Source organism: Lytechinus variegatus, chromosome 7, assembly GCF_018143015.1.
Source record: "Lytechinus variegatus isolate NC3 chromosome 7, Lvar_3.0, whole genome shotgun sequence".
NCBI lineage: Eukaryota > Metazoa > Echinodermata > Echinoidea > Temnopleuroida > Toxopneustidae > Lytechinus > Lytechinus variegatus.
Window position 1 is genome coordinate 34,535,090 of NC_054746.1, and position 22,369 is coordinate 34,557,458.

The 22,369-nt window shown below is 33.9% G+C and overlaps 1 protein-coding gene across 1 annotated transcript in view; it reads left to right on the forward strand.

Annotated features, from left to right (window-relative positions):
- Positions 1 to 1,024: 1,024 nt before the first annotated feature.
- LOC121419101 overlaps positions 1,025 to 22,369 on the forward strand; it is a 30,219-nt gene continuing 8,874 nt past the window's right edge. Inside the window, exon 1 of the mRNA XM_041613411.1 lies at positions 1,025 to 1,168. The gene's annotated coding sequence lies outside the window, so the exon portion shown is untranslated. The remainder of the gene's footprint in view (positions 1,169 to 22,369) is intronic.

Here is a 22,369-nt window from a genome sequence, read left to right on the forward strand (position 1 = left end):
TCCGAGGACCCTCCTTTTTACAATAAGCCCGCTCCAAGGCCCCCGTTTTTGGTCGAGTGCCCCCCCCCCCCCCCGGGTTCTGATTACTTGTAATTCTTACATTTCAGTCATATACCTGAAAGTCCTTAGAAGCATGTGCCTAATATAGCAACAATTGGTATGTGTATTACATTTAAAACTACTACAGTCTGTAGTAAGGTAATAACCACAATGAATAGTAATAGAAGAATTGAATTTAAAACAAAATGACCATCAAATGCCAAATGACTTAATTGAAAAGGTGCAATTGCTCACTGCTCAGTTCGTGGAAAAATACACAAAACTATTCTGCCATAAGTCTTTGTACAGTGTTTGTCAATGTCTGCTTATCCACGTTTCCGTTTGTCAAAGACATTTCTTTTATGATCAGGCACCTATACACCAAAATAATTTTTCCTTCGAAATTGCCAGATTCATCCAATAAAACACATTTTTATTTTGTATTTACAACATCATAATTATCTCAGGGCACTCGTTTACATTCATTTAATTGAGTAATATTAAGGTTCATGTTTTGGAATATAAAATAAAACATTCATGATCAATGCTTTAATATGAGTTTATGATTCATTTTGATTTTTTTAAGACCACTTTCTTGAGTGATAATTTTTTTTTCACAATTTAGGCCTATATAGACTTCCTCTACAACAACATGTTACTCAGACATCTTTGTACTTAGTAGAAAGTAGAAACTGTTCATTCTGTTGTATGAGCTTCCATTTCTACATTAAGGCCTATGCAGAAAAACTTTTATCTGTACGCATACTTGTAGACCTTCTGTTCTTTAATACAATGGACCTTGTCTCTTTGGGTTGGTTTTTTAAAGAATATACTGGTATTTTGATAGCTTCTTACAATTATTATAACCCAGTCATGCATTTATTTCATGACAGAAGGCTATTTAAACTAAGCCACATGAATACGTTGATGGCTTCTTTATGTTTGATGTTATAGAACTGTGGACACAGTACAATTCATTCACTTGTTTTTCATGGCATTTTAAGAAGAAAGCATGACTACTTGGAACTATCCAAACATACCAACAGCTTTGAGTTCTCTCTGATGGACCTTACAGTGAGGACCCTGTCTTCATACAAAAGTTAACTCAAGAGTGGAATTGATGAATCTGGTATGTTGCTATGTCAGAGCTTAAAGTATTGTTATTCGAAATATAGTTGAACCTCCACTTGAAATTACTTTAGAAGAGAACCCAAATATAGATGTCTGTCTGACTGTCTCTAGGCGGTTTCAAACCGCCTCGATCACAAGAATCCCCGTTAAATTACGAGAACTTTTTAAGGCTAAAAAATACCTGTTAATTATTCCTGCATTCACACCGCCCCGAAACACATCCTTCGGGATAAGTTCCCGAAGTTACGAGCATGCGCAGTGTGGTCTGATAGGCAGGCAAGGCGGGAGATTCAAAATCTCTAGCCCAGCAGCCACCCACGCCGCCGCGCCCAACGACACGCTGGGATAAAAGTTCCCGTAATTTGCTTTCACATCGCCAAAATACCTGCGACCTTGGAAAAATCCCCACGAAAGTTCTCGTAATTTCGCCAAGTACCTACTATTTAGCGGGTATTTTCTTTCGGGGAGATTACGCGTAGTTTGCTTTCACATTACCAAAATACCTGGTATTTTCTGATCGGGGTAAATTTCCCGATCAGAGAATACCTGGAACTGGCGAACTTCGAGGCGGTCTGAAACCACCTTCTATTTCAAAGGGGCCAGAGTTGTCGAATTAAGCCCTTGCATGTACATGTATGTGTACAGAAAACCTTGGATTTGGCCAGGATATCTTCACTTCTGAGTGGACCTTGCCTACCCCAAATTTTGGCTGGGCCAGTGAACTTTCTAAAGCCAATTTTAGTTTGATCTTGATAGGAAAGAGGTCTTAACCATAAAACCTAGTGTAGACTTTAGTCCTTGGCTATCCCCTTTAAACAGAAGCTTCAAAATAACTTGATCTTTCCAGACAAGCCCTATGTTTGTCATAATGTGTAATGTACATTGCTCAAGTGTTTGTTTTAATAGACTGAACATGCCACAAGTGTTTTTCTTGTTCATCACAATTCCATTGCTCTCATACTCCAGCTTTTACTTGTGTACATTGACATTGAAACCTGCTGTAAATAACAAATTCTTTACATGCCATTTTGTACATTCGCCATTGAAATGTTGGTCAAGGGATTCATTGTACATTTCTGAATAATTGGCTTTATTTTGCAATGTAACATTACATAAGAAATAGTCCACACTCTCTTGTAAAAAAAGACCAATATATAATCTACATATATAGTTCAGGGGGAAAATTTTTAAATGTTGATGAAGGGATTCATTGTACATTTCAGAATAGCTGGCTTTATTTTGCATTGAAGCTTAGACAATGTGCATTACAAGAAAGAAATAGTTCACACTCTCTTATAAAAAAGATCATGTATAATCTACATATATACATGTAGCTCAGGGGGACAAATTTAATTTCCGTGCATACATATACAAAATTGATATGTACGAGCCTCATGTTTTTCTCAGAATATATAGTACTGGATTCAATACCAGTATTTTTTTCTTATAAATGCTAATACAAATGAAAGTGCATCATAACAAGGAAGTTCTTTCGCTGTACGTGAGTAGACCACAGAATTATTTACAATGTTTAGGCCTATTTGTGTAGTCAACTGCACCTTTTTGCATTCTCTTGAGTAAGACTCAACATGTGCAAGTTCACATGTACGTAATTGATGCCATACGTAATGGAGTCATGCTAGAAATTTGCATTATGCCAACATTATTGATTATATACATGTACATCGCTATTTGCTTCATTAAGCTTGGCTGTTCAAATTTTCTTCTGATAACGGTACTCATACAAATGCAAGAATAGTGACCCCTTGGTAATGATGGCAGTTCAGGGGTTTGTATCTCCTTGGTCATACATTATAGCAAATTATGTAGGAACAGTAGGATGTATAGGCCTAACCAATGGATTTGAATGGAATGGGATGTACAATATGATGCAATATTTTGTTGAATTTGCAACATTAATTTTAATAAATCGTAGTTGTGATCTTGATTTTTTTAATATACATTTAGAAAAGTGATTGTGTCAAAGGGCATAACGATTTTTGTCTCACCTGCATAGCAGAGTGAGACTATAGGCGCCGCTTTTCTGACGGCGGCGGCGGCGTCAACATCAAATCTTAACCTGAGGTTAAGTTTTTGAAATGACATAACCTAGAAAGTATGTGGACCTAGCTCATGAAACTTGGCCATAAGGTTAATCAAGTATTACTTAACATCCTCTTAGAGTTTCATGTCAGATGACCAAGGTCAAAGGTCATTTAGGGTCAAGGAACATAGACCATGTTGAAGGAATCAACATCCAAATCTTAACCTGAGGTTAAGTTTTTGAAATGTCATTATAACTTAGAAAATATATGGACCTAGTTCATGAAACTTGGACATACAGTAAGGTTAATCAAGTATCACTTAACATCCTGCATGAGTTTTATGTCACATGACCAAGGTCAAAGGTCATTTAGGGTCAATGAACTTTGGCCAAATTGGGGGTATCTGTTGAATTCCCATCATAACTTTGAAAGTTTATGGATCTGATTCATGAAACTTGGACATAATAGTAATCAAGCATCACTGAACATTTTGTGCAAGTTTCAGGTCTCATGATTAAGGTCAAAGGTCATTTAGGGTCAATGAACTTTGGCCAAATTGGGGGTATCTGTTGAATTACCATCATAACTTTGAAAGTTTATTGGTCTAGTTCATTAAACTTGGACATTAGAGTAATCAAGTATCACTGAACATCCTGTGCGCATTTCAGGTCACATGACCAAGGTCAAAGGTCAATAAACTTTGGCCGAATTGGGTGTATCTGTTGAATTACTATCATAACTTTGAAAGTTTATGGATCTGATTCATGAAACTTGGACATAAGAGTAATCAAGTATCACTGAACATCCTGTTCGAGTTTCAGGTCACATGATCACGGTCAAAGTTCATGTAAGGTCAATGAACTTTGGCCATGTTGGGTTTTTTTGTTGAATAACTATCATATCTCTGTTAGTTTATTGGTCTCGTTCATAAAAATTAGACATAAGTGTAACCATGTATCACTGAACATCTTGTGCGAGTTAGAGTAGTTTTCAAAGTCAGCACTGCTACCATATTGAACCGCGTGATGCAGGTGAGACGGCCAGAGGCATTCCACTTGTTCTTTTACAGCTGTACTAGTTTCAAGAGCGAACTTAATAATTACACTGCAAAAATTGTGTGATATTTTTGTTCTTAATATACCAGAGTGGTTTACATTATATTTATTATTATTTTTTTTTATAGATGAAACTTGCGGAAGTGTTTTTTTTAATAGAACTATATTTTCAAATATAGTCGCACACTATTTTATAATAGAAGTGATTGAAAGAGTAAATTATTTTTATATATAGCAAGGCTCCACATTAACTTTTTTTGGTGGTGGCCCGTTCGGGCCACCAAAACCTTCAAACAATTTTTTTTGGTGGCCCATTAGTAAAGTTTGGTGGCCCGAAAAATATTAAGAAAAACATTAATTTAAAATGAATAAAACAAACTGAAATATTCTGCAGTCACTAACACGTACCACTATTCTTTGTACATCTTGTATGTAAATCGTGCTTGCCGTTATTTTACTTTGCTTATTTTGTGGTAATACATAAATTGTTCTATCATTGTAAATATGAAATGATTGAAAGAGAATAAAAGAATTGTATTGTTCCCAGGTTGTGTGGACTTTTAATCTCCGTATAGACACACCCTCATAAAGGTAAAGTATATAAATAGTGCATTTAGCAAACTCAGATAGATTTACAAAACAATGATTTTTCCTTTCTTCCTTTTTAATCGTAAAACCTAGATTATTCAGGCCCCAAATCCAGTTTATTTTCTCTTTTCCAGCACATTATAGTAGGAGAAAATCACAGGAAAATTTGCTGCAGAATTAGAACAATGTGTAAAAGGGGGAAATAAACAAAAATAATTTTTAGAATAGTATATTGAAAAAAGAAAAAAAATTGTAAAAATGAATAAGTGAAATAAAACAAAAGAAAAAATGAAGAAAATACAAACAGGAAAAAAATTGAGAAAAAACAAAAGAAAATGTAAGAAAAATGAATGAGACAAAATTACCGAAAAATGGGGAAAATTATTATTATTATTCAGTAAAAACATGTTCTTTAATCAGGCATATTCAATGGGAAGGGGTATAAATGGTTTAAGCACTGTAAAAAAATGAAAGAAAAAAATAAAACATCAAGTTACTGGAAAAAACAGTGAGAAAATTCCTTCCCTATATTTGACAAAATGATGGAAAAAAATTCACATTTCATATCAATGAAATGCCTTCCCAAAGTATTTACTTCCTTAAGAGTGGTTTAAGAAGTCATTTATAAACAAGAAAGAAAGAAGCTGCCTACATGTATTTATTTTTGGCTAGAAGAGACACAGCTTCGAAATAAACCAAATATCAACATACATACAAATGCACATATGGGACTGTGATGTACTCACCTAATATAGATGTTTTATGTGTATTAATTCATTTGGAAATCGGTCTTTTTGAGTCAAAAGAGAGGTCATAATTCCTCCTTTTAATGCTCGCAAACAATCAGGTTTCAGTAATACGGACTGTAGAAGGGCATTTCATTGGTGTAAAATGTGACTTTGACGTAGATTTTCAAAGTTCTGGGGAAGATTTCTTAGCAGTAACTTTTCGTATCGCAGCTCCCTGAGTCTGAATAGTCTGCTCGTGCACAGCTAGCTAGCTGCAGTGGTTTCATGCATGCAAAGCTCAGCCAGACAGCCGGCACAGCCGGCTGAATAATAGTTACTGTATGCTAGCGGTAGGCCTACATACTGTCATGACTATGCAATCTTTGTGTGTGTGTATTTGTGTGTAGATTAACAAAAAAGGCGCATGACGATTTGTCTTGCAATTTGAACTGTAGAAAGTTGATAAATGCATGCAAAATCGGGAGAAAAATTGTGCTACTTTGAAAATTATTGGTTGCCCGATTCTGGCCACCAAAACTTAACATTTTTTCAATAATGGTTGCCCGAGATGAATTTTTGGTGGCCCCGGGCCACCGGGCCATCGCTAATGTCGAGCCTTGCATATAGGCCTACATAGAATGTACATTTTTACTTGTAATACATGTACACTCCATTATTCCATTACTGAGATGATGAAAGGTACATTTACATATTTAGAAGATTAAATTTAAGGCTAAGTTGAAGGCAAGTTGAAGGTTGCTGTAAGTTGATTATAAACAATGGTTAAATTAATTATTACCATGAACCTACATGTATGCTGGTTTATGTATTGTACAGTAGGTTTGTGAATATAAGACACAGTACATGTATACAATGTTGTACTATTTCATAATACTGATCTTTCAGGATTTGTTAAAAAAAAACTTGTAAATTTTTAAACTTGAATGATACAATCTAAAATATTTTAATATCTAGGAAATATTCCCATTAAAAAAAATTGTAACATACTTGAAAATTATCTGTTTCAAATTATATTAGTTCTAGCATGGAGGTAGAGCTATGGTTACTTGTACTCTCAATGATAATAGAGTGATAAATGCTAAACCAAAAATTACAATATTTTTACATGTTTCAATATACTGATGACATGAAAATTGAGAGTTTAATGTATTTCTGGGTTGAATTTTTCAGTTTGATAATGAGATAAAAAGAATTTCTCTTGATTTTTTATTCTGCATACCAAACAATATGAATAACTTCATTATGGCAATTGGCAGGTTACAAGATATTGCAAAATTCAATCTTAAGTATGTAGATGGGGAGGGGGATTGGGTGTTTAAAAAAAATTACACTGTCTTTGGCCTGTATGAATGAAAATATGAATTAGACTAAAGCGTATATGCCATTTTTTTAAATTTAAAAATGGGGAGGACAAAACAAATTCTCAGTTGAGCAAGTCTCGAGTATCAGTTTACTTGTTGAGTGGTTGCTTCTAAATGTCATATTGATACAGAATTTTGCCCATATGAAAACTAGTATGGTGATCAGTTACATTTTAGGTTTATATTTGAAGATCTATTCAGCCTTCAATCTATCTAGATGGATACAATTTTGATTAAACTCAATCAATTTTGAAAAAAAATTGCTCTTTAATGACACTGAGAGCTGAAACTTAAGATATTCCCTGCACTTCCTATGATTACTATTCCTGAAAGTTTTGACCTGTATACATGTAAGCCTACTCCATGCATTATAAATTACAGTATATTGAATACCTGAAGATATTATATGGGCAATTCATAAGTTCGGATAGGAAAAAGCTTGGATGGGTTTATCTTTTTTATCTCTACAGCATAGTATTTCGTTTTTTTTTTATATATATATATATACATACATATGGTAGGATCACAAAAAAAGTGTTATAAATAGTAGGCCTATATTATTCATATAGGCTTACACATTCAAAATAGATTGTATTTCGACCTATGTATATTTTCTTGTAATTCCACCCTAATTAGAAACTCTGACCTCCCCTCGTGAAGGTAAATTGATGCTAAGCCTAAGGACCCCCCAATGACCTACTTGCATTTTTGGTTAAGATAAGCACCAATACTTTCAAATGTGTATTTTTCCCAACATAGCATCATGTGGGATTCAAAGGAACAGACAAAGCATAGACCAGGTGACTAGAATACATGTAGTATGTCAGTGATCAAGTTTGGATTTTTTTATTGTCAACTTTTGACACATTGACAATTATTTGGACTACCATCAAACACTTATTGTTACATGTACATTTACTCTTCAGTGGATGTGATAAAACAAATATTTTAAAAGGAATACTTGAATAATCATTAAATTACAAATGTTTGATATGTCAGTGAATTCACTTTGATGGTTTAACTAAAATGACCATTTATTATATTGCTCATGTGCAGATGCATCTGCAAAAAGGCTTATTGCCTGATAAAACATTATTTGTGGATTTTGTGAAATTATAAGAGAGAAGTTCTCATATACTTATTTTTTATCAGTGCATATTCCGCTACATACATCATATGTCACATTGATATCTTTTGCAAGGTGACAAAACAACTACCACCATCATCATTTCCTCCTGCGTTGTAAAATTCTTGCGGAATGTACGCACTTCCTATTCCTTTCCGGTATTAAAACACGAGCATGTCTGGCATGGCATGGGTACCATAGAGAAGCATAGCGTCTTTCTGGCCCTTATATCAATATTGATATCCATACACTGGTATGCCCAACTTCTGAAGTTTCTAAAGCAGAGGTAAACAAAGGTAGTGGGTGATGTGTACTTTGGGTCCAGGGGAACCAGGATCCTGCAGAACTTTGCAGACTTATCAACAGTCTGGACTCCAGGGATACATGAGTTTGTGGAAGACAGTATTCATTTGGAGAGAACAAATACTTGATATTGAAGGTAAAAGAAAGTAGTTGCAGCAAACAATAATTATTTCATGAGAAAGTCTTTTAAATCAAGGTTAATTGTCATCATATTTTCATAGATCTACATGTAGATCTGGTACATTAATGTTAATTTATCTTTGTGAAATCATGAAATCTTACATCCAACCCGACAATTCTGATGATCGCTAACACAGAAAAGTATAACTAGATTTTAATTCGTCATGCGGACGAATTAGGTGGTCTGTCTTCATTCTCGCCATCATGATCACTATTACCATGTTCATGCAGATCAATATGATCTTCATGGTCACAACGGAATGTTCATTATGGATGGAATACTTGTGAAAGACGGGAGATGATAAAGCACTGTGAAAAGGGTCTCTTTGATGTATGACAGTACATGTGATATGAAAAAAAAGCAATTATAATCTGTTTTTATCTTGCTAAATTTTAACTTTTATACCTTTTATTTATCATAAAGGATCATGTAAGAGGTGGTAAAAAGAAAAAAAAATCATCTTGTTTTCCCCAGGACTCGAACCTGCGCCCCGAGAAAGCAAGTTAAATGCGTTATCCATTGAGCCACGATATTCCCCATAGAGATTACACGTAAGCAAATTTGAGAATTACAATTCCAATTTTGCAAGTGAAAAATGGGCATGATCCCGGCATCTGATCAAAAAATGAAGGAAACAGTAGCGATAGCCCAGAATCTCAGCTACATCATACTCAAAGTCCAGTGAAAACCGACAATAAATTATGGAGATATTGCTCAGGAAATAGAGGAATGCAGAATTCTCTTTTCATCGCTGTTTTACGCAATGATGCGTTTCTCAAAACGAAAATTCATGTTAACTGAGGAGAAAGAGTACATTCTAAACTACAACATTTCAAAATTTGGGCGAAAAATGATCTATATTTGAGAAGTTACAACCAAATTTGCATAAATTTGATGACATCATTTTTGAAAAAATGAAATTTTTAGTTTTGGCACCATTTTGATGACGTCATGATATAATTTAGGGACAATGGTGACATGAAATCAACTCTACAACTTACATGTATACTCTATCGATATATGAAAAAAAAATTGGGGGTCAACCAACTATTTAAAGAGCTACATGTACAGTGAATTTGCAATAGGCATGTTTTTGCCCATATATGGCCTATAGTGAGAGCTTGTGTGCGCACGTGCTGCAAACTTTAACGGGTGTTAATTTTGTTATTAATGATCGTAGAAGGTTGATCAAGGTATCAAATTGCTCAGAATTTTATTATCAATGCAATTATATAAAAAAAACAGTGTTTCTGTGTTGCGTTAAGGCGTTAAGCGCAGTAACAGGCGCTCAAACGTGCGTATGCGCAAAATTTTGAAATACTTAAAATGACCTGAAACGTACTCAACAAATTTTATAGGCCATTTGGAGGATATTTTACTTTTGACGCGCGCGTCATGACCTTTGATGACAGTTGACCCTTGACCTGAAGTTAATGTGATGTAAATATTGTTAATTTTTGATAATTGATAATGAAGATATGATCAAATGAAGAATTTTACAAAATGGCGCGGAGATGACGTCATCATGACCATATGACCTTGAAAAGCTTAGTATGCCGTCTCTATGATAGACTATATATATGATGAAAAAATTAGCAAAATTGATGCAGCCAATTCCGAGAAAGTTGGCAACAAACATAGGTGCGAAAAATAGATAATAAAGAAATAAATGATAAAGAAAATTCTGACGAAATTAAGAGGTGATCTGTCAAAGACAGACCACCTAATAATAATAATATGTCCATTTATATAGCGCAGTTTTTATATGCATATACTCAACTGCGCTTTGATACTTGGTATCATATTATCACCCCGGCTGTAGCTGAGCTGCCATATTACTAGGCGCTAAAGCGTTCAAGGAATAAATCCTACTGGGTACCCATTCACCTCGCCTGGGTTGAGTGCGGCACATTGTGGATAAATTTCTTGCCGAAGGAAATTACGCCATGGCTGGGAATTCGAACCCACGACCCTCTGTTTCAAAGTCCGAAGACTAATCCACTGGGCCACAATGCTCCACATTTACATGTGTGTGGGACAGTGTATTAATATTGCTTGGAAAAATACTCAGCATTTTACAGAATTCTGTGCTTGTTTTGCTCATTTCTCAGCAATTACAAATTTTCTTCCAGAGCCATTTGGCTCAATTTTTTTTTATTCATACATGTATACGAACACTTGGGTGGTAATTTTATTGGATTCTGTTCGAACTCTGGCAAAACTGGCATTTATCTGTAAGGTTACTGGGTAGTATTTGAATAACTAGAGTTCCTTTCAGTATTTGTCCTTTACATTATGTGAGAATTGGGGTCATGTTAAGGATACTAAGAGATATTTTTAGAAATAAATCAAATAAAAATTAAACAAGGGTTCTTATAAAAAGAGGAACTTCTGTATGTTGGAGTCTTTGAAACTTTTCTCTAACTATGGTCATTTTGATAGCACTGTTAGACATGTAAGCTACTATTTAGGAAATATAGACTCCCATTATTAAGCCATAGTTTTGTACATGCCACATTCCTTAAAAATTCTCGCTTTTTTCACCTTTCTTATTTTGGTAACTCATAATTTCCGGGGAGTGAAAATTCCTGCAAAGTCTGCATCATTTATGCTCAGTATGAGGAAATATGATTAATCAAAACCTTGGCTTGCCAGGAGCTCCAGTTGCCATTAGCAACGTAAGATAAGGGGAACATGAAGTCTCACAAGTTCATGCCCAGTTGATGAACTTCATAAATTCTTCTAGATAATGGTGTAGTGTAAAAAAAAGAAAGTGAGAAAAATCAGAAAACCCTATGAAATGTAGAAGAATGAGGGGGAAGAATATTGAGGGTTAGTGGATGGGGGGGGGGGGGGGGTAGGAGAGGGTAGAGAAAGGGGAAACGTAAGATATGAGGGAATGAAAATAAAAATTGAAGATGAGAGATGTACAGCAACAAAATATTTAAAAGAAATCAAGGTGACTATTGTCATGAGAAAGATAGAGAATGAGAGAGATTACAAGAATACAAAGAGAAAAAGAAATCCAGATCTATGTGAAGCAGAGGAAAAAAGGACATTATTAATTACCTTATATTTCCTTGAAGAGCTATTATGTATCTAGCTGGATTATAATGACGAGGCTATTCCCGAGGCTATTGCTTGTTATATTTCCGCATTGCGTGCCCGATCAGCTGAGATAATACACACCTTCTGTTCCAATGATAAAATGGTGGTCATTTTGATTTACGCATGCCCTCACTTAGCCTATTTTCCGAGATTACACTATTAGAAAATACGTAAGGGCGGTTTTTATGCTTCCAATTTTCAAGCAAGAATCAGTGTTTTATACACATTACTTTCAAAATATGGTTGCATCATTTCTTTAATGTTTCAAAATGCAGATTGTGTACTTGCAAAAAGGTGCATTTATGGTCGTTTCTCCAGAATCAATCGAACAATAGCACTCCTAGAATCATCTGTGATGTTTAAGTGTTTTTAAACAGCATTTCAAAATGCTGATTATGTCTTTGCAATAAAAGTATAAAGAAAGGCTAAACAATATAACGTATAAAAGAGTGGCCCATACTCTCACCTCCAAAAAAAATTATACATAAAATCTTGTTTATATTGTACACTGTATGTTCAACAATGTTTAATGAGAATAGTTACTATTTTAATGGGAAAGTGATATAATGTTGATTTTTCAAAGTTTCTTATAGTGAATATGACTTGTTTAAAACTTTTTTAATGTATGATTAGCATTACATACGCTGTATAGAAAGCAGATGTTAAATTATGAATTTCAAAAATTATATTCTGCAGACAAGTATATATCTATAAAAGCTAGGAACCATTTTGAAAAGATAAAACGAAGACTTTTATTTGAAAATCATCCTCAAGAAGATGTTCTTCTTTTCCCTTTTATTTCCTGTGGGCTTCCTGTAATTTCAAAATAAAATTTGAATTTACAAATTATGTTAAAATAATTTTTCAGAATTTAATCTAGACAGGTTTTTTTATTTTTGTCTTTAAATTTTCTTCATAAACTTTAATAAAAGATTCTTGTTTACAAACTGTTTGCTTGCCTATAATGTATACATGTATCTATTCCTCAGTTTACCCCTCTCTTCCACTGTCTCTCTCTATCCATCCATCAATCTATCCATCCATCCATCTATCCATGTGCCCATCTTGTCTTTTTTTTCAGTTTTCAGTCACTTGCGTTCATCATCATCCTAATTCTATATTTATGTTTATTGTGAAAAAAGATTATTCTAGTTGTTTTCTTTTTTTCTGAAATTATGACATTTATGTTTTTCAATGCATTTAAAGTACCAGAAAGTAAAAAAAAGTCCTCTTCAATTGATAAATTCTATGCAATTTATAGATTCTACAGCTCTAGAGACCATGCAGCATAAAACCATTGCTCATCATTTAGGGAAAATGATGATCTGTCATATAAAATAACACGTGCAAGAATGTGATATTATTGCTGACGTATTGGAATTACCATAGAAACAGTCTTTGTGAAAGAAATGTTCAATATGCATGCATTTGGCATGAATATGAAGTACATGTACAATATGTTTTTTAAAGCTGCATGTCAGAAAGAAAAATATTATAGAATTAGGTTGAACAGTATCATATACATGTAGTGGTATAAACAAAAGAGCAGTTACAAGAAAAGAAATTCAATATTAGATTTATATTTAAAACATTCAGATTTTGATACTAGAAATTGAATATATTTTCCAAAAGAATTTTTTTCTGTCAATGCTTGAAATATGGCTTGTGAGGTATTCTGTAAACTTCATGGACTCTTCATTTTTAGCTCATCTGGCCCGAAGGGCCAAATAAGCTTATGCCGTGGCATGGCGTCCGTTATCTGTCGTCCGTCCACAATTTCAAAATGCTACTTCTTCACCATTTCAAGTCCGATTTCAATTCTGTTTGCTTTATATGATAGCACTAGGTAGGGGATTCAAAACTTCTAGACAGAATTTTGAAATTCATTAAATATGCTAATTTATGCACTTTTTTCAAAATTCACAAAAAATGCTTCTTCTTTATTTGTTGACCGATTTTGAATTTTTTGCTTCCATCTGGTAGAGCTTCATGAGGTTCACCAAACTTACACAGAATTTTAAAATCTTGACTAGAACAATTTTTATGCTAATTTATGCGAAATTAATTTAATCATATTTTTAAAAATTCACATAAAATGCTTTTTGTTCATTAATTGTTGACCGATTTGATTTTTTTTCTTCCATCTGGTAGAACTTAATGAGGTTCACCATACTTCTAAACAGAATTATGAAAATTTCAGAAAATTATTCATGCTAATTTATGCGAAATTTATTCAGAAATCACAGAAAATGCCTCTTTAATTGTTGACCGATTTTGATTTTTTTTCCATCTGGGAGAACTTCATGAGGTTCACCAAACTTCTACACAGAATTTTGACATTTTTAGTAGAAAATTATTTATGGTAATTTATGCAAAATTTATTCATAAATCACAGAAAAATGCCTCTTCTTTATTTGTTGACAGATTTTGATTTTTTCTTCCATCTGGTAGAGCTGCATGAGGTTCACCAAACTTGTACACAAAATTTTGAAAGTTTGTCTGGAAAATTATTTATGCTAATTTATGCAACATTTGCGCAAAAAAATCTTCATTTGTTGATCAATTTCAATTTTGTTTGCATTATATATTTCTAGGTGGTGATACAAAATTTCAACACAGAATTTTGAAATTCATTAATATGCTAATTTATTCATATTTTCAAATAAAAATGAATAAAATATGAAATTAAAGAATTATCTGCTGATGTAATGCTGTTTTTCTAAGTTACCAAATACCAATAATCTGGTTATAGAAAATTAAGAACATAGATACATGTTCATATAATTTGATCAAAACATGACATTCAAAGAAAATCTTAATAGATTTTGACCTTTTAGTGAAATCCTATAATGCCCTTTGTGAGTTGACTATTTGTATCTACACTGTATTTTAATACAGACATGACTGGTCAGATTCTTTCAATCTATTTCTGTCTTTCTATCTTGGTTTTACATTGTTCATCCACAAATGTCATCCATTATTTTTGTCCTTTCTCCTTTGACTAATGTTATCAATGGCTTCTGTCTGTACAAAAGAAAAAAAAATAATTGCCCTGCGAAAAAAATACAATGAATCACGGGAAAAGATAAAGAAAAAACCAACACCTGGGGGGGGGGGGAGCTTCAAGTAAGACTTAAAAAGATAATTATATGGCAAAATTCAATAACATGGTTTATATAACTGTCGTTAAGTCAGGCCATTTTCCAGGTCTCTTCTCAGGCTGTACAGTTAATGAGGTTATTTTATGTGGCCAAAGTATTGTTGCATTTTAAGTTAGAAATGAGCACCTGATTTTTGAACAAATGCCGATCTATGAACACAAATTGGTAATGTAATGAGCAAGGTGTATTGTTAGTAAATTTTGCCATAGAATTATCTTTTTTAGCCTTACTTGAAGCTCCCACCCCCAATTGTGGTGCCGCTTTTCCGATGGTGGCAACGTTGTCAACACCAAATCTTAACCAAAAGTTAAGTTTTTGAAATGACAGCATAACTTAGAAAGTGTATGGACTTAGTTCATGAAACTTGGCCATAAGGTTATAAGGTCAATCATATTGTCATAACTTAGAAAATATATGGACCTAGTTCATGAAACTTAAATATAAGGTTAATCAAGTATTACTGAACATCCTGCCTTAGTTTCAAGTCACATGACCAAGGTCAAAGGTCATTTAGGATCATTGAACTAAGACCATGTTTGGGGAATCAACATCAAAATCTGAACCTAAGGTTTAAGTTTTTGAAATATTGTTATAACTTAGAAAATATATGGACCTAGTTCATGAAACTTAAATATAAGATTAATCAAGTATTACTCAACAGCCTGCCTTAGTTTCAAGTCACATGACCAAGGTCAAAGGTCATTTAGGGTCAATGAACTTTGGTCAAGTTGGGGGTATTTGTTGAATTACCATCGTAACTTTGAAAGTTTATTGGTCTAGTTCATAAAACTTGGACATAAGAGTAATCAAGTATCATTGAACATCCTGTGCGAGTTTCAGGTCACATGATCTGATGCGAGTTTCAGGTCACATGACCTAAGTCAAAGGTCATTTAATGTAATTAAACTTTGGCCATTTTGGAGGTAATTATTAGATTACTGTTTATAGTTTTATATAGATATATAGTTTATAAAATGTGGATATAGGGGTAATCAGGAATCACTGTAAATTCTTTAATGTAGGTCGCATGATCAAGGTCAAATGTCATTTATTGTCAATGAATATAGTATTGTGTCATTATATGAATGGTGTTTTTTTGTGAATAATTATTTTATAGTAGTTTCCAAAGTCAGCACTGCTGTTATATTGAATCATATGATGCAAGTGAGATTGCCAGTGGTGCTCCACTTGTTTAAAAATCATAACATAAATGCTTCCTTACTGTATTATTCATTTCTGTGATATTATTTCAATGGTGTGTATAGCCTTGAGGATAGTTGTCAAGAATAATATTTTCATTCAAGTTCTAGTATGCATCATGTTACCTTCCATGGTGTTCATTTTCGTCTGTGATTCCAATATCAACATTTCGAAGAAAAGAAATGACAATAAGGAAAATGATTGTTTGGCATGTGTGTGTGTGTGTGTGCGTGTGTGTGAGGGTGTCTGTATTCCTGGGTGTAATTGAGGTTTTTTTTTTAGATGTGTAGATATGATTATTTACTTCTGGGACAGACTTTAATGTGATCGGGGCTTGAACCTGAATTCTCTTCATCAATTTTAATTTTCACGACATACATGTAGCATTGATTACAGGCACACTCCAAAACGTCTAGTTGCAGGTTTCTTTCTGAATAGATATGTGCATGGAACTTCAAAGGGTGGTGGGGGGGTGTATGAACAGATGCATAGTAAAGGGCTAAATCTTGTTACACAAATTACATGATTTTAAGAAAAGTGTTATGTTTGGAAAACATTGTTTCAACAGAAATGAAGATATGCAGCTTTGATTTCCCAAGCAGTCATTTTCTATTAAAGAATTATCCATTTTGTGTTTGAATGACACTTATTACAATACTACTATACTGCTATGCAAATAATGACTGTCAGTTTGAACAATCTCCAATTTACCCTAATATAGAAACTACTCTGATTTGTTTGTCTACGTACAAGTGCGTAGGATTGATTACATTACTGCATGTCAAATCATCTGAACCAATACTGACTCACATTTAGCCACTATTGCATAATGGGTTTGATTGCCACAAAGAGCCCAATTATTTGACAAACAGTTCATGGCTGACATATATGAATCATGCATTTAGAAAAATTGATCCTCCAAAATCTCAAATTTAAGCTAGTTTTTTTTTACATGAATTTGAATTTAAGTACATGAAGTATGTAGATGAATTTTGATAACTGATTTACTATCTAATTCATCATCATCATCATCAATAACAACATCAACGACAAGAGGCATTCCTCTTGTTTCTTGTTTCTGTCAAAAAACCTAGTTTTCAGAAAATTCTGGAATAATCAAAGTCTCAAGTTTTCATGTCCTTTTGTAATTGACCAAAATTAAAGTTCTTATCATCTCTGACCACTTGTCTTCGAGATTTGATTTGATAAGTGTGAAGTTGGCTTTGTCTAGAGTTTATATCAGCACCTTCAAGATAAAAAAATATATGAAAGCATCTCTGAATTGAAGCCAATCTCACAATGACCATCAAGTGAAATCATGGAATTGCCCACGACTTGAATATTTTCTGTATTATAGTTTTAGATACATGTTGTATGATTTACGGTAGTAATACTTCATAAAATACTTTACAATCAAAGTGTTCATCTCTAACAATTATCATGAACTGTTAAATAGATCTGTGATTCAGTTGTGTCATCTATTTACATTGGTTGAATCTCATTGTTCTGCTCATGAAAGTCATTGTAGCTTAAACATATATATGATTTTTTATTGTAATTAGAGCCTCAGGCCTTGCCCGTTTCAATTCATATGATGGAAATGTTCTGACTCATACAGTTGTATACAATTGCAGGTGTGTCAATTCTCCATGGTGACAAAATTCATTAAAACCCCCTTGAATGAAAAATCATTGAAATAACAATGAGACTTTCTTTCTTTCGAGGCCTGTATCATTGCGTGACATGTTGACAGGGTCTCAACTTTTTTGTTAAAGTCATTATTAAACATGTACCCATCTTTTAAGAAATAATAATAATAATAATCCGCTTTTATATAGCGCTTAATCCATCGGAACGATGTGTCTAAGTGCTTTACAGATATATTATTACCCCGGTCGTCGGGTTCAATCAGCCATTCCCGCACACAATGTGTGCACATCCTCCACTCCCTGGGGAGTATTCCAGTCAGTCGCCTGTGAGGCGCACACAGTACTGGACAAGCTACAATGACTTTCATATCCTACCGGGTACCCATTTAGCACCTGGGTCGAGAGTGGCAAAGTGTGGATTAACGCCTTGCCAAAGGATGCCAGACCGCGGTGGGATTCGAACACACGACCCTCTGTTTACAAGGCGAGAGTCAGAACCACTACACCACGGCTCCTCCAAGAAAAAGATTTACCAAAGTTTAATTTTGAGATAAAATATTGAATTTATACATATAGTTTTGTTTCATTGAAAATACTTTCTCCTCTCCATGTAATGTGATTTGTACCTTTCTAAGAAAAAGCACTTAAAAGGTGTAATGATTACCGTATTATTAAAAAAGCAATTTTGTATTTATTTTTTTATCTACAATGTATTCACCTTTGGATAATATATTCAACTTATCATGCAAACAAAATATAACTTGGTATACCATAATCATAATTGGCATTAAAAAAATCAACAAAAACCTTCATTCAATAGGACATGGTCATACATGTAAATGTTATAACAAAATGAGATTTTATATCTGCTATCAAACGATTAGAATATTTCTAACATTATTTGTTCAATAGCTATAATACAGTATACTTCTGCATACATGTATATTCAAAAGTGTTTGATAATAGTGTAAATCATATGCTATTTTAAAATGAAATATCTGACATCTGCTCTGATAACATCAATTTTTTTTTCATCTGCCAATTCCTGTATGAAATCGGTATTAAAAAAAGGAGTATTTTTCATACTACCCCAAAAAGAATGGATTGATTGAAAATGTACAATGTAGATCCCACTGACAGGGACACTCAATGCTATTATACCAAACTTAATGTCTCCCTGTTTTTGTGATGCATGTATTTCTATATCCTGTTTGGAGTTCATAAGTTCCTCTTTTTCATGTGGGTACTTCCTGTTACCCTTTACAGTCTTGTATTTATAGATTCTCTTCTCATGTTTCATATTAAAGCTACTTCTTTTAGTAAACGTGGAAGTGGTTGAATGGTTAGCTGATCAGTAATGTATCAATTAATTGGGGGATCGACCACACCAGAAATATGCATTTTTTCTGTGTCAGATCATGGACCCTACTATGAATGGTCAGATCTTTATGCGTCATTTTCCACAACCGGCATGCAGAATATGATTTAGATTAAATAATATTACTCTATTTCCAGGAAAATTTAAAATTCATATACCTGGAATCCTGCATTTTTTAAATGATATTGGGGGAAGATGAAATATTGTTTATATGAAACTTGGATCATATACATGTAAATGCAAACCAATAATGATACATAATTATTTTCAAAGAAGCACTTATACCCCTTTCATAAACCCAATTATGCGGCTAATAGCAGCATAATTTGGTCGTAAAATTGGAGGAGGACCAGAGTTATCCGCATTATTTTGATGCTGCTATTATCCGCATAATAGCAGCATCGGGACAAGATTTTGAGTTTATGAACGCATTTCCAAATAATGCGGATAATTGCCATGGTGCGGTCACAAGGTCACCCTTTTCCAACACAACCGCATCGGAGGGGGCGTGTCCAGTTGTCATGACGATTATCCGCCTTTTTCAGGACGGGCGCTCGTAAAAATAATGCGGCTTATTTTCGGAGTTTGTGAACGCAATTTTTATTGAATTATCCGCATTACTCTTAGGCGGCTAATTGGAGGATAGGTTTATGAAAGGGGAAAACAGCTGTAAACTTCCTGTATTTTGATTATTGGTTAGTTGATGTAGTTCAAAGACATTCATGTTAGTCTAAGCCAGTTTGAGTGTTTTAGCTAGATGATCTTACAGTTGTGTTTACTTTACCACCAAGTGTGATATTTGATACCTTTTTATATAAAGACATCTTTCATAAAGAGCAATAAGCAGCTACACTTGGAATGGCTAAAGGCCTAATCAATTTCCCTGACATAGGTCTAAAATTACAAATGACACTCATTTCAGAAGTGAACTTAAATTTTACAGAAATCATGAGTTACAGGAATAAGAAGGAATGATCATGTTTAAATGAATTATTAATTTATGTTGAATATTGGACGCAATGCCTTTTTATTTTCAGATAAACTTTTGTTGCCAACTTTGAAGCTTTGGAAAGCTAACTGCCTATCTGAAATGCTCATGGTGCACATCTTATCTCATTTTTGGTGTTCTCACATTGGCTTAAACAACGTTTCATTAAGGATATGAATACGTTTAACATCTCTTTTGCAGGATATGATCATATCTGTCTGCGTTCATAATCTTATCATATTCCTCCCTGACCTGCGACTGTCTATTTGGTTGCTTTCGATCTGCCATTCACACTGCAGCAAATAAACGTTTTTGGAGATTTGTATCATTTCCTAGTAACTACTGTATAATCACAATCCACACTACGTATGTATTGTTTGCCAAGATAAATATATATATATAAAAAAATGGGTTGCTTCCCAGTTGAAGAAAAAAAAACATGTTTGTATATATGCGTTGCAAGAATATTGAGAACTTTGATAACCCATTGCCAACTGAAATTTGTAATTTCCATAGGCTTTGTAAAAGAATCAGCTAGTTTCAATGTTTGGCTTTTGTTTTAGACTGTAGAGGGATAGAGCTCTTGATTTACATTCAGCTTGAAATTGTTCAAGCAATGGATTGAGCAGGGAAAATGAATGTATTCAATAACCACTCACTTTACAGTCACCAACTAATAGCTAGTATTGCTAATGAATGAAATGATTTAAATCATAAGACATCAAATAGTACCAAGAAGTAAAAAAAATGATACGAACTTTGCCATTGATGCTCTGCATGTATCCTAACCAGAGTGCTGTATGTCACTGGTGAGACTGAACGATTCTATTTGCTGATTACATGTACTTTATATGTGCAGTCAGTTGTAGAAATCAGTTGCAAGATCAAATGCTCCACTTTTTGTATTGGGTCCAAGATCAGATTGAACTTGTACTTACAAGTTTATAATAGTTTTTTGTGAAATGTTGGCCAAATTTGAAAATACTCTGCTGACATACTATAAGAATGCTTGAAGGAAAATGTGTACCGTTTAACTGCATTCTTGCATTGTGTGAATCCACCTTTTTCCCAGGGAAGTTTTTGACATGTTTAATGATCAGACTAATCAATGCCATAATGCTTGTGTAATCTCTCAAGCAAAAACAGGAAATCATGATTTGGAAAGTTGTCATCTCGCAAAGTGCCTAGATATATTGAAACCTATTACATCGTCTGTTTGCAGTTGCACTGTTTGCGTGCTGAGATGTTTGTTGTGGGTTCTGTATACACTGATGGTATCAATGGAAGTTGCGACTATTTGAGTGGAAGATCACATAGGAGAGAGTAAGTAACAATGACAGGTAGCTTTGTAATGCTGGTGAAACTGCTTTACTGCAAGGCGGAGTACATGTAAGTGTCATTTGAATTGCCTTATTCCTTTGATAAACTCATGGAATTGTGGTGCATGTCAGGGAAATTGTGTAGGATGGCTTTTTTAATAGGGTAATTTCTATAAACGTACGTTGGATATTTAGATGTGGTGAGTTGTTTGCCGAGAGAAAGGTTTGCACATGTGAAATTTTGTGTGTATTGCATGACTTGAATACACTGACCCTAAATAAACAATCAACCTTTGTGATGGGAGCATGGACTAAACATATTTGCGAATGTCGATTACCAAGTTGGAACTTGCTCTTTTCTATGGTAGCAAATGGTAAAAACATTGATATTTTAGGTTTTAGGAAATTGTGTTTTAGAGACCTGTGTAACCTTCTCTGCTCTACATATGTATTGATGATGTACTGTAACTATTTCTTGTAAAGTGTTCATACAGTTATCAGTTACCAGAAATGATCTGATTCTACTTTTTTTATTAGGTACATGGAGTTGACTTTCTACTAAAAGGTCCTGAGACTTTGTGCTTATATACACTCACAAAAATAGTAATTGTGGGGTATGCATTAGGGCCGAAAATTAACTTTGATGTTTGTGTTACCTACATAGTAAATTTCATGTTTACTCAAGGTATACCTCCAACTATTCTCCAGTACATAAGTTTATTTTCATGAATGTGTCCCCAATGTAAATTGGATAACTTTTTTAAATGAAATGACCTTCATAATGAATACGTTTTGGTGGCTTCAGTGTAATACCCCAATCCGAAGCAAATCAGAGAATCCCATCATGTGCTTTATGTGGTTTATCTTTTTATTGTTAACTTGTTTCCTTCTTTAACCTTATACATGGTAGCTGCTGTAGACCATGGGAATTACAGATTAAATTACTGTATGAGCTGTTATTTTCGCGGATTTCGCGAATTGCCGATCG